Source organism: Calliphora vicina, chromosome 1, assembly GCF_958450345.1.
Source record: "Calliphora vicina chromosome 1, idCalVici1.1, whole genome shotgun sequence".
Lineage (NCBI taxonomy): Eukaryota > Metazoa > Arthropoda > Insecta > Diptera > Calliphoridae > Calliphora > Calliphora vicina.
Window position 1 is genome coordinate 17,826,646 of NC_088780.1, and position 14,955 is coordinate 17,841,600.

Here is a 14,955-nt window from a genome sequence, read left to right on the forward strand (position 1 = left end):
CTTGCTACTTTTATTAAATTTTTGAAATTATAACTATTTATAGTAGATTTTCGAAATTCTTGCTACTTCTAGTCAATTTTCGAAATTTTTGCATTTATAGTAAAATTTCGAAATTCCTACTATTTAAGTCAATTTTCGAAATTATATCTATTTGTAGTAGATTTTCGAAACTCTTGCTAATTTTAGTAAATTTTCGAAATTATAACTGTTTATAGTAGAATTTCGAAATTCTGCCTATTTATTAAATTTTCGAAATTGTTGCTATTTTTAGTCAATTTTCGAAATTTTACTTAAAGTAGATTTTTGAAATTCTTGCTATTTTTATTCATTTTTATTATTTTGGATAAATTGTACCATTTAAATAGATTTTCGAAATTCTTGCTATTTTTTTAAATTTTCGAAATTCTTGCTACTTTTATTAAATTTTCGAAATTATAACTATTTATAGTAGATTTTCGAAATTCTTGATACTTCTAGTCAATTTTCGAAATTTTTGCATTTATAGTAAAATTTCGAAATTCCTACTATTTAAGTCAATTTTCGAAATTATAACTATTTATAATAGATTTTCGAAACTCTTGCTAATTTTAGTAAATTTTTGAAATTATAACTGTTTATAGAAATTCTTGCTATTTTTAGTCAATTTTCGAAATTTTACTATTTAAAGTAGATTTTCGAAATTCTTGCTATTTTTATTCAATTTTCGAAATTATAACTGTTTATGGCTACTTTTATTAAATTTTCGAAATTATAACTATTTATAGTAGATTTTCGAAATTCTTGCTACTTCTAGTCAATTTTCGAAATTTTTGCATTTATAGTAAAATTTCGAAATTCCTACTATTTAAGTCAATTTTCGAAATTATATATATTTATAGTCGATTTTCGAAACTCTTGCTAATTTTAGTAAATTTTCGAAATTATAACTGTTTATAGTAGATTTTCGAAATTTTACCTATTTATTAAATTTTCGAAATTCTTGCTATTTTTAGTCAATTTTCGATATTTTACTCTTTAAAGTATATTTTCGAAATTCTTGCAATTTTTATTCAATTTTCGAAATCATTCCTATTTTGGATAAATTGGACTATTTAAAGTAGATTTTCGAAATTCTTGCTAATTTTAGTAAATTTTCGAAATTATAACTGTTTACAGTAGATTTTCGAAATTTTACTATTTAAAGTAGATTTTCGAAATTCTTGATATTTATTTAATTTTCGAAATTCTTCTAATTGTAATTCTTATTATTTATAGCAAATTTACGAAGAATATTTTCGAAAATCTTCTGTTTTAGTAAATTTTCGAAGTTCTTGCTATTTTTAGTAAATTTTCGAAATTTCACTATTTATAGTAGATTATCGAAATCCTTGCAAATTTATTCAGTATTCGAAATTCTTGATACTTTTAATTAATTTCCGAAATTATTACTATTTATAGCAGATTTCGAAATCCTTAAAATTGTAGCAAATTTTCGAAATTCTTGCTATTTTTAGTAAATTTTAGCAATTTTACTATTTGAAGTAGATTTTATAAAATTTTCGAAATTCTTGGTATTTTTAGTTTATTTTCGAAATTATAACTGTTTATAGTAGATTTTCGATATTCTACCTATTTATTAAATTTTCGAAATTCTTGCTATTTTTAGGAAATTTTTCTATTTAAAGATTTTCGAAATTCTTGCTATTTTTATTCCATTTTCGAAATCATTCCTATTTTTGATAAATTGTACTATTTAAAGTAGATTTTCGAAATTCTTGCTATTTTTATTCAATTTTCGAAATTTTTGCTACTTTTATTAAATTTTCGAAATTATAACTATTTATAGTAGATTTTCGAAATTCTTGCTACTTCTAGTCAATTTTCGAAATTTTTGCATTTTCAGTTAAATTTCGAAATTTCTACTATTTAAGTCAATTTTCGAAATTATATCTATTTATAGTAGATTTTCGAAACTCTTGCTAATTTTAGTAAATTTTCGAAATTATAACTGTTTATAGTAGATTTTCGAAATTTTTCCTATTTATTAAATTTTCGAAATTCTTGCTATTTTTAGTAAATTTTCAAAATTTTACTATTTAAAGTAGATTTTCGAAATCCTTGCTATTTTTAGTCAATTTTCGAAATTATAACTATAGTAGATTTTCGAAACTCTTGCTATTTTTGGTAAATTTTCGAAATTCTTGCTATTTTTAGTCAATTTTCGAAATTATAACTATTTATAGTAGATTTTCGAAATTCTTGCTACTTCTAGTCAATTTTCGAAATTTTTGCATTTATAGTAAAATTTTGAAATTCCTACTATTTAAGTCAATTTTCGAAATTATAACTATTTATAATAGATTTGCGAAACTCTTGCTAATTTTAGTAAATTTTTTAAATTATAACTGTTTATAGAAATTCTTGCTATTTTTAGTCAATTTTCGAAATTTTACTATTTAAAGTAGATTTTCGAAATTCTTGCTATTTTTATTCAATTTTCGAAATCATTCCTATTTTAGATAAATTATACTATTTAAAGTAGATTTTCGAAATTCCTACTATTTAAGTCAATTTTCGAAATTATAACTATTTATAATAGATTTTCGAAATTCTTCTTCTATTCAATTTTCGAAATTTTTGCATTTATAGTAAAATTTCGAAATTCCTACTATTTATGTCAATTTTCGAAATTATAACTATTTAAAGTAGATTTTCGAAACTCTTGCTATTTTTAGTAAATTTTCGAAATTATAACTATAGTAGATTTTCGAAATTCACCTATTTATTAAATTTTTGAAATTCTTGCTATTTTTAGTGAATTTTCGAAATTTTTCTATTTTAAGTAGATTTTCAAAATTCTTGCTATTTATAGCAAATTTTCAAAATTCTTGCTATTTTTAGTAAATTTTCGAAATTGTAACTATTTATAATAGATTTTCGAAATTCTTGCTATTTTTAGTCAATTTTCGAAATTATAACTATTTACAGTAGATTTTCGAAATTCTACCTATTTATTAAAATTTCGAAATTCTTGCTATTTTTAGTCAATTTTCGAAATTTTGCTATTTAAAGTAGATTTTCGAAATTCTTGATATATATTTAATTTTCGATATTCTTCTAATTGTAGTAAATTTATGGAGTTCTTATTATTTATAGCAAATTTACGAAGTTTCTACTATTTATAATAAATTTTCGAAAATCTTCTATTTTAGTAAATTTTCGAAGTTCTTGCTATTTTTAGTCAATTTTCGAAATTTCACTATTTATAGTAGATTATCGAAATCCTTGCTATTTATTAAAGTTTCGAAATTTTTCCAAATTTTTACATTTATAGTAAATTTTTGAAATCCTTGATAATTTATTCAGTATTCGAAATTCTTGATATTTTTAGTCAATTTCCAAAATTATTACTATTATAGTAGATTTTCGAAATCCTTAAAATTGTAGCAAATTTTCGAAATTCTTGCTATTTTTTAGTAAATTTTAGCAATTTTACTATTTGAAGTAGATTTTATTAAATTTTCGAAATTCTTGCTATTTTTTGTCAATTTTCGAAATTATAACTATTTATAGTAGATTTTCGAAATTCTTGCTATTTTTAGTCAATTTTCGAAATCATTCCTATTTTCGATAAATTTTACTATTTTAAGTAGATTTTCGAAATTCTTGCTACTTTTATTAAATTTTCGAAATTATAACTATTTATAGTAGATTTTTTCGATTTTCGAAATTCTTGCTATTTTTAGTCAAATTTTGAAATTATTACTATTTATAGTAGATTTTCAAAATCCTTCTATTGTATTCAATTTTCGAAATTCTTGCTATTTTTAGTAAATATTCGAAATTTTACTACATATTTAAAGTAAATTTTCCAAATTGATACTATTTATAGTCAATTAAAGAAATTCATGCTATAGCCAATTTTTTTTTTTAATTCAAATATGTATTCTAAACTTTCGATTAGATTACTTGAGACACAATAGGATAGTGTCTCCTCTTTGCATTACGAAATACACATAACTGTTAAATGAACCAAATTATATATGAATTAGAGTCAGTCAATTATTAATTAATTAGTGAACAATTTGGGATATATAGATTCCCTTTATTGTATTTAAAATTTATATTTTTCATCTCTCGATACAGTTGATTAAAACTGCTTTATTATGTATTAAGAAAAACTCTCTTTTGTTACTTGAAATATTACAAAATAAAAACTAAATAATTACAACTTTAATAGCTACGAAATTATAAAATCTTCAAAAAAACTACCAAAATTTAAAATCATAAATCTAAAGCCATTACAATAATTACAATTTCGCCATTACTTAAATTACAAATAAATATAATACCAAACTAATTTATTATTGATACAATACTATAACTAAATATTACAAGTGCAACAACTAAACTACAAATTGTTTAATATAATTTTAAACAATTTACATTAAAATGTTTGAATACAATACAATACTTGTACTTAACTTAGGTTTACAGCATTTACACATCATTTCCAAAATTAATTTAAAGTAAAATACACTTGTTTTTTGTTTTTTGTAATTAAAAGAAAATCATTTTCTTTTTCTTTAAAATTTTATTGTTTTTCAATTTTTATAATTTTTTTTTTTGTTTGTTTGTTTGAAATTATTATAAAGGAATTAAAATATATAGTTTCAAAGGATTTCATTTTTAAAAAGGAAAAAAGCAAAACATTTCGAGTATATAGGCATGGTTGTATATATTTATATATATATTTGATCTAAAGAGAATATACAATAGATATATATAGTATATTATAGTATGGGGGAGGAGGTGTATATATAGTTATAAATATATATATATATTTTTCAAGATATATAAGTAGTATATACTAGTTTATATGTATATATAAACAATTATTAAAATCACCACATTTTTTTTTAATATATTAATTGCTAGTTTTGTTTTGTTTTAATAAATAATTTCTTAAATACAAATTTATTATGTTTTTATAAGATTTCTTTAAATTAGAAAAAAATACTAAAAGAAATTTCAAACTCGGTTTCCAGAATATCTGGTTAGCTTTTTCCAAACAATATGAAAAAAATAACCAGAACTTGGGAAACAAGGGTAAATGTTGTTGATTTTTGTGGTAAAAAAGGACTTATAAGTAGCCCCTTTTGGTTTGTGAATTTCTTTTTTCAAGGATTTTTTCAAGCCCTCAAAACATATTAAAATTTTTTGTTTCATTAATTTTTGTAGGTTTCCAAGTTTTTTTTTATACATTTAATACTAAACTTTCTAATTTAGTTTAGTTTTAAAAAGTTTGTTGTTTTTTTTTGTTTTACAAATAATACAATACAATTTAAATACAATAGAAATATTTAGTTGTGTTGACTACATACATAGTTTTCAAATATAATGCACTTTTGTTTTTTAATTCAACTTTTTTTTGGTTCAAAAATACAATCAATTTTAATTACATTCAAAAACTAAAAGAAAACTTCACAGGGGAACAGCAGAAGATTAATATGAAAAGAGCTAATAAGTAAAAAACATAATAATTAGAGGTCATTACCGAATAACATACTTTGTAATGACTACTAATTACTTATGAATTACTTAGAAGTAATTAAGTAATGACTGGCTTAAAATCTTATACAAAAGTATAGTTATTTGAATGACACACACTAAAATATCGACATTATTTTGGCCTTCAATTTTTCCTCCTCTCATTCATCATCTGGTTGTGTTTATTTATATTAGTATTCTTCGGATCTACATTGGAGCAGCGAAATTTTTTTTTTTTTCAATTTTATTTTTATTTTATTGTATCTTCATTCATGAACTAACAACAAGTACTTCAAATCTTATATCTAATAATTATAATTTAATTAGTCCAGCCAGTGCCGGACGAAAAATTGTTTATTCATTTAGCTTTTATTAAATTGGCATTCTTCCTTCTATTCTTTGGATTAGGTCTGCTGTGACCCTCCTTCTTAACCGAGTGTGGTCACGGTTATTTAATATGTTGCGGGCCAGTGGGTTTGGGTGAATTTCAAGTTTTTTTAAATATTTTTCTGCATTTTTCGTGATCTCAGTTTTTACAAGGGGCACGTTTAGATCTTTGTGTATATTCGCATTTTTGATATACCAGGGGGCAACTGTGATCATTCTTAAAAACTTGTTTTGGCGTCTTTGGATCTTTTCAACATTTGACGCTGAGGCCGTGCCCCATAGCTGTATGCCATAACACCATATCGGTTTTATGATCATGTTGTAAAGTAGAAGTTTACAATCTAAACTAAGCGTAGAGTTTCTACCAATAAGCCAATTAATTTGAATTGACTTCAATTTCATTTGAATCAACTTTGCATCTATATGACTTTTTCCATGTAAGGCGACGATCGAGATGTATTCCGAGGTATTTCACTTCCGATTGTTGAATTATTGTTTGGTTATTGATATGAATAGGAGGGCATGATTCTCTACGCAATGTAAATGTTATATGGGTACATTTTTGCTCATTGACTTTAATTTTCCATTGTTTTAACCATTTTTCGAATTCAAATATGTGATTTTGTAAGTAACGAGATGCTTCTTGAGGGTTTTCATGAATGCTTAGAATAGCAGTATCATCAGCAAATGTTGATGTATGAGTACGATTGTTAGTTGGCATATCAGACGAATATATCAAATATAAAAAGGGTCCCAGGATACTGCCTTGTGGGACTCCAGCTTCAATGGGTTGGGGACTACTTAAAAAGTCTCCTTCTTTAACCTTAAATGTTCGACCAGTTAAATAGCTTTCCAATAGCTTATGTGTGTTTGCGGGTAAATTTTGACTCAGTTTGTATATTAAACCATCATGCCATACTTTATCAAATGCTTGAGAAATGTCAATAAAGAGAGCGGAACAATATTTCTTTTCCTCAAACGCTTTTCTTACAATATTTACAAGTCTATGGGTTTGTTCGATAGTACTGTGTTTTCTTCTAAAACCAAATTGATGATTCGGAATACAATTGTTTTCAATTAACATCGGGTGCAACTTGTTCATAAGTATCTTCTCAAATAGCTTTCATATATTGGACAATAGGCTTATTAGTCTGTATGATTCTACTTTTGTGTGATCTTTTCCCGGCTTAGGTATCATGGTAATCAGTGAAACCTTCCATTCTGGAGGATAATATTCAAGGCGTAATATAGCATTAAAAATAAAAAGAATTATTTTTATTGCTATCCGGGGTAGCTCCATAAGCATCTTGTTACTGATTTTATCAATACCAGGTGCTTTCTTGGAGTTTAAATCAACAATAGCCTTTTCGATCTCTCGAATCTCAAAACGTAGGGGTACGACTGCTCCAAAATGGGGTACAACAGGTGGCAACTCAATTGCTTCATTTGATGTGTTCGGTGTAAATACGTTTTTCAAATGATTAACAAACAGATTCCCTTTTTCAGTATCATTTCTTGCCCAACCACCACTTGAATTTCGCAAGGGGGGCTTACATATGACAGGTCTTTTAAGACTTTTTGTTGCTCGCCATAATGAGTAATCCGATTGCGGGGTTGCGTCCAGGCTTTCTAAATATTTATTCAATGATTCCATTTTTCGAAATTCCAAGAGCTTTTTAAGTCTTTTTATACAATCTTTAAGCTTCGATTTGAGTTGGGGGGATCTGTGCAATTGCCACTCTCTTCGAACTCTTCTTTTTTCATTTAAGAGCCGTTCGACATCTGCAGAATAAATTCTATTATATCTGATTTGTCGGGGGGTTTGGGTAGCATGTTGAGCAGCCAGTTTGAGATTTTTATCGAAATTGATAAGAGAGTGATCGATGTTTTCTGGTGTTCTTAGCGGTATGTTTTCCGAGCAATGTGTACTGAGGTATTTCTTATATTTGAGCCAATCAATTCTTGTGCCTGTCATCGCTAAAGTACCAGTCGGGGATACAATTTCTCGGGGGCTCAATAAAGTAACAATAGTGGGTAAGTGATCTGAAGATAGTTCCATCGAGGATTCAACTTGAATCATTTCTCCAGGGATATTTTTCATCACGCTAAAATCAATAACATCCGGTTTTTTTCGTGGGTCAGTAGGCCAGTAGGTAGGTTGGCCGCTCGAAATCACATTCAAACCCATTTTAGAAATTGTATCAAACAAAACACGACCTTTAGGGGTAATCAGTCGTGATCCCCAGAATGTGTGCTTAGCATTATAATCGCCAGCAGCCAGGAAAAGGGGGCCTAGTGATTTAAAAAATCTATTATATTGACTTTCTGTAATTGAAAATCTAGGGGGTGAGTATATCGATGAAATCACTAAGTTTCGATGAAAATCTTCAAGACAGATTGTAGTAGCTTGAAGATAATCTTCGCAAAGATCACACATTAAGTAGTGTTTGATTCGAGCTTTTATTAAAATTGCCGAGCCTCCGCATGCTCTACCTCTGGGATCTTTGGTATCATATATTACGTATCGATTTATTCGAAATGAACTTCTGGACGTCAAATGAGTTTCAGAAACCAGCATTATATCAATTTGTTGGTTTCTTAAAAAATATTCGAGTTCGTTTTTGTGTTGGCGTATGCCGTTTGCATTCCAGAAACATATTTTCAAACAGTTCATGGCTTATTTAGGATAGCTTGTAATAACATGGATTGCATTTTAAGCATTTCCTGCATCATATTACTCATAGAGTTGGTAAAATTGTTAACCGATTTCACTAGGGTCTCTATTGTAGCTTCCAGTCGACTAAAATTAGAAGTGGGATGTTGTTCTGTAAATTCCACATTGATATTAGGGTTATTTTCTTTTCCTATTGGTGGGTTTTGAGCAAAAGTTGGATTCGTTTTTAGAACACTAGCGTATGAACCTTTATTATTCATGGTTTGCGAGATTTGGGGATAATGGGTATCAACTAGGTTCTTTGATTGCACAGGATAAATACCGGGTTTCTGTGTTAATGTTCTTTTAACTATAGAATATACTGGGCATCCTCTGTAATTTGCTGTGTGATTTGCTGCATTTTTTTACTTTTGAGTCGTTTTTGGATTTATCGAATTGGGTAGAACCGTGCAATTCTCCACACACCACGCAAACAGGGGGTAGTTTGCAATATGCCCTAGTATGACCATATTCTTGACAGTTTAAACACAGGACTGGTCCCGATCTCTTATGTGCGAAATTGAAAAGAAAATTCGCCCATATGTCGCCACAATTATGAGTAAAGTGAGGAGTCTTTCGAAGTCTGCCCCGAATTTTTGTACTGTAGGGATAATTATGCCTTCGACCTAGCTCACTGTACACACTTCCTTAGTTCAAAATATAATAGGGACACTGTGAATTAATTTTGAATAAATATTGAAAAATTTTGATGCAGAATTGAATTTCCTCCCTTAATGTGCTGTTGTGGGCTTGTTGAACTAGACCTTTGAACAAGTCTTAGACTTTTCAATTTAAGTTTAAATTTAATGCCATTATAACTGTAAACACTTTATTGAAATATATTTTGGCAAATAAAATGTATTGTTACGAAATAATATTATCAATTTGAATTTAACGGCTGCTTGCAACATTCATCATCCAGAAACTTCTACTTATCAACAATGTTGATAACATTGTTTATAAGTATGATAACATCAACTGTTAAAGCTTTAAGTAATCATTGTGGAAATGGAACATTCTAGTTTTGTCCGTAAGATAATTCATGAAACTACTAGAAAATGGCACTGTGTATATAAATAGTAACAGCGAGTTACAGAGCAGTCAGTATATCGTAGGCGCCGTTAGACTTTAACATCAACTGTATTCCTTTGACCAGTCCAGTCCATTTCATTAAATTTGTATTTTCAATCAATATTTTCAGTTTAAATTCAAATCATTTTCATAGTCCCCTGTGAAATTCTTTATACATAATTTACAAATTAAAAAAAAAACATATAATACAATAATTTGGGGTTTCTCGTTGCAAGAACTTGTACTAAATGATTTTCCAAACTAATTAAATTTGAAATTCCTTGTGTAAAATTTACAAGTATCGTTGCTTAGTTAAAATGAAAACTAAAATTAAGGGAACGTTTTGTATAAATATCTACTAAAATGTAGTCTAGCAAGTGTAGGGTTTAGCTGGTAAATAGTAATGTTTAAATAAGTTTAACTTTGTTTTAAAAATAAACTAAAATTATCTGTTAAATTTATTACAGTTAATCTTGTTTATTTTTAACTTACTGTTTAAACAAGTTAACCAAAGTTAAACTAATAATTAAACTAAGAAAATAACAAGTTTAAACTATAGTTTAGTTAAAACTTAGCTACTTGAACCCAAGTTTACTATAGTTTAAACTGTAAATTATTAAAATAACTTGCTTAGAAATCCAGCGTAAACAGTTTTTAAATGCGAAAATTTCCATTTATTTTTTGAAATCTTTCACATTTTGTTTAAAAGTAGAGTGTTTAGTGTAGAGTAGTATAGTTTAGTTATATTTGTTGTTTTTTTTATAAATATTCGTTTTAAGTTTAGGAAATAATAGATTATTATGGAAGACTAGTTCTAAGTTTTTATTATTTAATTTAATGCATTAAATATTTTATACAAAAATTTGACTCACCTTTTTATGGTTTTATTGTTTATTTTTCTTATTTTATTTAGAGTTTAAAATTAAAGAATTTCAAGTTTGTTTTTAAATACTCAACAAAATTCTTTAAAACTTTTCATTTTACTTCGGGTTTTAAAATAGCGTCACTCTTGAGTTTCGTTTTATTAAAATTTATGTTTGTTTTTTTAATATTTTAAATGTTTTATGAAAGTAATTGTTTGTTGTCTTGACCTGTTAAATATTTAATTTATGTTTGATATGTTGTTAATTTTTTATTTTTTTTTTACACACACAAGATTTTATTAATATTTATTTTGAAGTTATAATGCCTTTGTTGTAGTCCACATTAAAATTTTTATATATTTTATACATTTATGAGCATAAATATCCTTGAGAATTCCATTTGTTTTTTATTTTTTTAATTTTTATTATTATATATTTTATGTGTTTCCTTTGAACTAAAATCGTTAGATTGTTTATCATTTTCAAGATAATATTTTTATTTATTTTCCATATTGATTTCTCTAATTTTTGTATAACATAGTTTGTGTCTTCTTTTCAAAAATGTATAAATTTGCAAACATTTGTATAAATTAATACAAATTTCTATTAAATCGCAGTAAATATGCAAACATTTCTCTTAACCGGCACATGTTTCTTCTAATTTGCACGAATTTGTTAATAATAATTATTATTTGACACAAATTTCACCTTATCGAATTAATTTTCACAATTTTCTATAAAATTTGCACAAATTTTCTATGAAATTTGCACAAATTTCTATTAAATTGTATTAAATATGTAATCATTGATATAAACTGATACAAATTTCTATGAAATTTGCACAAATTTCTATGAAATTGCATTAAATATTCAGATAACTGTAAACTAGCACAAACGTCTTTAAAATTTGCACAAATTTCTATAAAATTATTATTTGACACAAATTTCATCTTATCGAATTAATTTTCACAATTTTCTATGAAATTTCCACAAATTTTCAGTGAAATTTAAATAAATTTCTATTAAATATGTAAACATTGATGTAAACTGACACAAATTTCTATGAAATTTGCACAAATTTCTATGAAATTTGCACAAATTTCTAATAAATTGCATTAAATATTCAGATAACTGTAAACTAGCACAAATTTCTATTAGTTGTCAAATTTATATGAAATTTGCACAAGTTTTCTATGAATTTTGCACAAATTTATGTTAAATTTCATTATACATTGATGTAAACTAGCACAAATTTCTATTAGTTGGCACAAATGTCTTTAAAATTTGCACAATTTCTGTCAACCTGCACAAATTTCTATTAGTTAGCACAAATGTCTATAAAATTTTCAAAAATGTCTGTAAATATTGCACAAATTTTCTATGAAATTTGCAATTATTTGTCTTGTAAAATTTGCACAAGTTTCTCAAATATGCAAACATTCCAAATTTATATTTTTTGGCACATGTGTCTTCAAAATTTTCCACAAATTTCTATAAATATTGTACAAATCTTAGCAAATTTTTATGAACTCTTCCAAATTTCTAAAAAATTTACAAAACTATTTATGATTTCTACAAAACTCTTTAAGATTTGCACAAATCTTTATTTAAACGTAATAACTGTTGTGAAATTTCTGTTAACCGGTATAAATTTCTATTATTTGACACAAATTCCACCTTACAGAAATAATTTTCTTAATTTTCTATGAAATTTTGCACAAATTTCTATTAAATTGCATTAAATATGCAAACATTGCTGTAAACTTGCACAAATTTCTATTAGTGTGCACAAAAGTCTTTAAAATTTGCACAAATTTCTATAAATATTGTGAAAATCTAACAAAATTTTTATTAAATCTTCCAAATTTCATAAATCATATGTAAACATTGATGTGAACTGGTACAAATTTTTATGAAATTTGCACAAATTTCTAATAAATTGCATTAAATATTCAGATAACTGTAAACTAGCACAAATTTCTATTAGTTGGCAAAAACGTCTTTCAAATTTGCACAAATTTTCTTTGAATTTTGCACAAATTTATATTAAATTGCATTATATGTATATGCAAACATTGATGTAAACTAGCACAAATTTCTATTAGTTGGCACAAATGTCTTTAAAATTTGCACAATTTCTGTCAACCTGCACAAATTTCTATTAGTTTTCACAAATTTCTGTAAATATTGCGCAAATTTTCTATGAAATTTGCACTAATTTGTCTTGTAAAATTTGCACAAATTTCTCAAATATGCAAACATTCCAAATTTATATTCTTCAAAATTTGCACAAATTTCTATAAATATTGCGCAAATCTTACCAAATTTTTATGAACTCTTCCAAATTTCTAAAAATTTTACAAAACTTTTTATAATTTCTACAAAACTCCTTAATAATTGCACAAATCTTTATGACAACGCCATAACTATGCTAAAATTTTTGTTAACCGGCACAAATTTTTATTATTTGACACAAAAATTTCAACTTACAGAAATAATTTTCACAATTTTCTATGAAATTTGCACAAATTTCTATTTAATTGCATTAAATAAGCAAACATTAATGTAAACTAACAGAATTTTTTAGTTGTCAGAAATGTCTATAAATATTGCAAATTTTTTATGAAATTTTGCACAAATTTCTATACAAATTTCAAACATTTTGAACAAATTTCTATTAAATTGCAGCAAACAATGCTGTAAACCTGCACAAATGTTTAAAAATTTGCACAAATTACAATAAATTGCACAAACCTTAAGCAATACTTAAAATTTTGCAAAATTCTTTATCTCTACAAAACTCTTTAAGATTTGAACAAATATCTATTAACATAATTATGATAAAATTTCTGTTAGACGACACAATTTTTGATGAAATTTCACAAATTTCTATAAAATTTTCAAACATTTTGCACAAATTTCTATTACATAGAATTAAATATGTAAACATTCCTGTAAATCTGCACAAATTTCTTTTAGTTGGTACAAAAATTTACACAAATTTCTGTATTGTCTTATAAAATTTGCACATATCTCTATAAAATTTGCACAAATTTTATTAATTCGCTTTAATTATGCAAACTTCCTGTAAACCGACAAAAATTTTTATAAATATTGTGCAAATCTTACCAAATTTTTATGAACTCTTCCAAATTTCTAAAAATTTTACGTTTTGTAATTTTCTACAAAACTCTTCAAGATTTGCACAAATCTTTATTTAAACGTAATAACTGTTCTGAAATGTCTGTTAACCGGTATAAATTTCTATTATACAAATTCCAACATACAGAAATAATTTTCTTAATTTTCTTTGAAATTTTGCACAAATTTCTATTAAATTGCATTAAATATGCAAAAATTGCTGTAAACTTGCACAAATTTCTATTAGTTTGCACAAGTCTTTAAAATTTGCACAAATTTCTATAAATATTGTTAAAATCTAAAAAAAATTTTATTAAATCTACCAAATTTCATGAATGGTTTTCAAAATTCTTTATGATCTCTACAAAATTCTTTAAGATTTGCACAAATCACCCTCATCCTAGCTTCTACAAAATATACGCACAATTGACTTAAAAATTTGCACAAAATTCTCATTATTTGATACAATTTTGGCCTTGCTGAAACAATTTTCTATAAAGTTTGCACAAATTTAGTCAAATTTATATAATATTACACAAATACGCAAAAAATTTTGCGGTCAAATGTCTTCAAAATTTGCACAAATTTCTATAAATATATTGCAAATAGTTTATAATATAAAATTTGCACAAGTTTTCTATGAATTTCACACAAATTTGTATTAAATTGCATTATATATGCAAACATTGCTGTAAACTAGCACAAATTTCTATTAGTTTGCACAATTTTTTTAAAAATTTGTACAAATTTCTATAAATATTGCGAATATCTAACAAAATATTTATAAAGTCTTCCAAATTTCATAAATGTTTTCAAAATTCTTTATGATTTATGATGAAACTCATTAAGATTTGCACAAATCTCTATTAAATCACTCTCAGCTTCTTCAAAATATTCGCACAATTGTCTTTAAAATTTGTACAAAATTCTAATTATTTGATACAATTTTGACCACAATTTTCTATAAAATTTGCACAAATTTAGTCAAATTTCTATAATATTACACAAAAAATCCTGTAAATCTGCTCAAATTTCTATTAATTGCCACAATTGTTTTCAAAATTTGCACAAATTTCTATAAATATTAGGAAAATCTTGCCAAATTTTCATTTGCCTCAAATTTCTCCATACAAGAACAAATTTAATTTTCCCTCAATAGGAAATTGTTTTTCTCTTTCAATTTCTGAAATTGCTTTTAACTCATCTTAGCTTTCACAATTTTCTTTTTATTAAGAAAACTTGCAACAATAT

At 25.5% G+C, this 14,955-nt stretch overlaps 1 protein-coding gene across 1 annotated transcript in view; it reads left to right on the plus strand.

Annotated features, from left to right (window-relative positions):
* Positions 1–14,955, plus strand: part of ymp (yellow-emperor) — an 81,139-nt gene that overhangs the window by 12,022 nt on the left and 54,162 nt on the right. The gene's annotated exons all lie outside the window — the stretch shown is intronic.